General features: G+C 41.9%; 1 protein-coding gene across 1 annotated transcript in view; it reads right to left on the reverse strand.

Annotated features, from left to right (window-relative positions):
* The window catches only part of LOC106474253 (5'-AMP-activated protein kinase subunit gamma-2-like), a 38,679-nt gene that overhangs the window by 19,008 nt on the left and 15,489 nt on the right, over window positions 1-4,182 (reverse strand). The window lies entirely within an intron of this gene.

The following is a 4,182-nucleotide window of genomic DNA, read 5'->3' on the forward strand; positions in this document are numbered from 1 at the left end:
AAATAAATAAATAAATAAATAAATAATCAGTCTGTATTTCAAGAATAACAGAACAAATACACTGCAGACAAGGAGTACATCTCACAGGAAGAAATGTTAAGATTAGTTCGAGAGAAAAGTTTCAATCTAGTACAAGTGATCACATCTTTTACAAGTTATAGATGGTTTACTAATGTTTAACATTGTGTTCTTTATTTCTTTCTCAGTTTCCAAGATTAAACACTATTTAGTAAAAATTCTTGTTACAACTCCTGTTAAGCAGGCCTATCGCATTGTTCCAAGATTAAACACTATTTAGTAAAATTTTTGTTACAACTCCTGTTAAGCAGACCTATCGCATTGTTCCAAGATTAAACACTATTTAGTAAAAATTCTTGTTACAACTCCTGTTAAGCAGACCTATCGCATTGTTCCAAGATTAAACACTATTTAGTAAAAATTCTTGTTACAACTCCTGTTAAGCAGACTTATCGCATTGTTGTAAGATTAAAATTACCTGAAAATACCAGTGTATTGGAAAGAGAAAATTTGTGCAATGACTACATACTCTTATTGTAGAGCTTGCTACTAAGCCAACGCGCGTTGTCCTTCACTCCTACTCCACTAAGCCAACGCGCGTTGTCCTTCACTCCTACTCCACTAAGCCAACGCGCGTTGTCCTTCACTCCTACTCCACTAAGCCAACGCGCGTTGTCCTTCACTCCTACTCCACTAAGCCAACGCGCGTTGTCCTTCACTCCTACTCCACTAAGCCAACGCGCGTTGTCCTTCACTCCCACTCCACTAAGCCAACGCGCGTTGTCCTTCACTCCTACTCCACTAAGCCAACGCGCGTTGTCCTTCACTCCTACTCCACTAAGCCAACGCGCGTTGTCCTTCACTCCTACTCCACTAAGCCAACGCGCGTTGTCCTTCACTCCTACTCCACTAAGCCAACGCGCGTTGTCCTTCACTCCTACTCCACTAAGCCAACGCGTGTTGTCCTTCACTCCTACTCCACTAAGCCAACTCGTGTTGTCCTTCACTCCTACGCTCTAAGCCAACGCGTGTTGTCCTTCACTCCTACGCTCTAAGCCAACGCGTGTTGTCCTTCACTCCTACGCTCTAAGCCAACGCGTGTTGTCCTTCACTCCTACGCTCTAAGCCAACGTCGTGTTGTCCTTCACTCCTACGCTCTAAGCCAACTCGTGTTGTCCTTCACTCCTACTCTACTAAGCCAACTCGTGTTGTCCTTCACTCCTACTCTACTAAGCCAACTCGTGTTGTCCTTCACTCCTACTCTTGTACAATTTTAAGACTTCATAGTTGCACAAGTGACATTTTCCACAACTAAAAGGACTTACGAGCAAGAGTCAACCACTGAAGGGAGATAGTCAAAGTAGAGTCATTGCTGATACTGTGGAGGTCCATGACTATCTTGTTACAGCCAATGGCTTGGGAAGAACAGATACAAGTGATTTTAGTGCACCCAGAATTTTTTATTTTTTTTTAAATTACGTGCTTTTTCCTCAAGGACCAACCTCAGTACGAGGAGAATCGATGACCAAGGATTATTGTGGGCGGGTGGGGGTGGTGGGGGAATATGCCAAGACGGGGTGAGGCAGTCTTTGCAGGACTCCCAGACATATGTCAGCCAGAATAACCCTCCCCAGATCTGGTTACTACAGGACAATCTGACAACAGCGAGTAGGTCAGATGGCAGGCACTAAATGGTGAACTAAGTGGACCATGGAGCAGTGGCAAGCAAGAAGATATACTGATGAAACAACAATGGGCCACTGAGAAGCCTGGTGCTTAGAGCTGAAGGACAAGCTACCAATGTCAACTTATGCTGTACTGAAATAGGGATTGGCCACTCGAACAAGTCAGAGTAACTACAATACTATGCCTGCAATGTCAATGACAACTTAGCTGAGAGGTTGTAATATAAAAGCTCTGGCTATGATCATTGGTCCTCCACAAGTGAAGCAGGGAAGATTACCCCCCCCCCAATATTTAATGGTACAGCAAAGGAGAGAGTTTCCCAAAATATTTCAGGTGAGTAATTCCTTGGAACAGTTGGACTCTGGAGCACACTGTGCAATGCCAAATCCAGAGTTTCAATGGTCCAGCACTAGACTTCAGAGGGAGGTACAACTTTGGAACAGTCATTACCAAATTGCACCAGAGGTTTGACTTGAGGAAAGATAGAGAAATTCAGACAGTTCAAAACTTGGAAGGATGATGGTACCATGAAAATATGACCACTCACATGGAAGATCTGCACCATTTTCACAGTAAGGATTTCTTTACAGTGGCCTCAGTGGATCACAAAGATGCTCTTTTAATCAAGTTTGTGGAATCTCTCTCAGTTTGTAGCAATGCAGTAACTTGGAACTGATGACAAGAGATAAAACTGCAGCAGCTTTACCTCAGAGAGACCATTCTACCCATACATCCACATCACGAAGGTTAACTGGTTACTTACGTAACCTGGTACTGTAATGAAACCACACTTGTATCCAGTGGCTGGTTCTTCTAGTGGTTTACATGCCACAGTTTATGCCAATGATACCTCTGTCTGGATCTTATTTTAGAAAGGAGGAGCAAAGAGCTTAACTTGGCTGTGGAGTATCTGGTCACTTTAGAGTGTACTGTCTATGCCTTGCTGAGCATCAGGACAGTGGTTTCAAAGATGCAGTAAAACCAACGACAGGTAACTAACAATGCTGCTACAACTTTGGAAAACTATGGAAGCTCAAATTAGCTTGTATCAAAAGGTTTAGTTATCAGCTCAGCTTTCAGGGCGTGTGGGGTTTGGTAATGTGACAATCACAGTACAAGAGAAAAATAGTTCCTGGTTGACACAGGACCAGACAGAATGCTGCCAACTCATAGTACATCAGGCACTGAAAAAAAAAACACTCAGACCAGTCAACTCAAGCTTCATTCTGGTAAATATACTACATGTGAATGCAGAGGTAACTTCAACTATCTCTGAAATACATCATTTATAGAACAAGTGTATTCATTGTTAACCTTGGATCTGCCGTTAGTATTCTTAGAATGGATGGACAGGAGTTTTAGTTTCACCTGTGTAAAAGGTGAACCAATGGTCTTTGAAAGTTTAGTGCCAGCCAGACTAGACACAGGAACAGTGTACTACATGAGAAGTTACAGTACCTCTATGTGCACATTCCATGATTTATTGTGAAGTCTAGTACTTTGGTATCATGTAATGCAGATGGTTAGAGCCCACTTGTGAAATAACCTGTTTTTTGTCCATAAAGAAAGTAGCATTAATTCTATGTCAACTTATGCTGCACTGAACTAGAGATTGACCACACAGACACGTCAGTAAGTTTTAGTTTTGAGTAAATGTATCATTATTGAATTAGCTCCTCACCATGGGTAAATGAACCCCCAGGTTTTATTGTTGCAAGTCTGTAAACTTGCCATTGAGGTACAAGGAGGGATAGAGTCTTTGTGTTGTTCTGTAGTTATGGATGACCACTTATCCAGCTTCACATGAGAATCATTAACTAAGATAACAACAGCAGCACCAGGAGAATTGGATCAGTGTTACAATTATAGGAAGGAGTGGAATCTCATCTTTTGCTACTCATAGGCTCAGTCAGATCCGGAGCATAAATGATATGACAAAAACATATGCATGCAATTGTGAATCTTCACTCATAAAATATTATTACAACTTATGGTTCAAGTGGACCATACATAAACTAGTTGATGTATTTTTAAAACAGAGCAGATAGAACACTAGATAACAGTGCTGTAGGAATACTATTTGCTCGTACAACATTGCTTGGACCCAAGACACTTGTCTCACTATACATTGAATGTCCCAATTCTGGACACCATATACGAGTTGAGACCATTTCTGCCACACTGACAACAAGTAAAAGATTCCACTAGTGGTTGGGTGCAGCGAATACATTTCAGGAGTTCCGAGAATAGCAACTGAAGAACCCAGATTTAGCATGCATGCTCCTCACTATGCAGCAAGGTAATGTAGCCATCTCAGCATGAGAAACGTCACACAGATGTATTGAACCTGTATAACTTAGTTTTCAGTGCAGGAAGGTGTGCTGTGATGTTATTAACCAGTGAGGAGACCAGGTGTGGCTCAGCAGCATAGAAGACGTGTTCATCTTGTGCACTGGGGGGTCATTACTGTAATGTTAT

Source organism: Limulus polyphemus, unplaced genomic scaffold (assembly GCF_000517525.1).
Source record: "Limulus polyphemus unplaced genomic scaffold, Limulus_polyphemus-2.1.2 Scaffold6995, whole genome shotgun sequence".
NCBI lineage: Eukaryota > Metazoa > Arthropoda > Merostomata > Xiphosura > Limulidae > Limulus > Limulus polyphemus.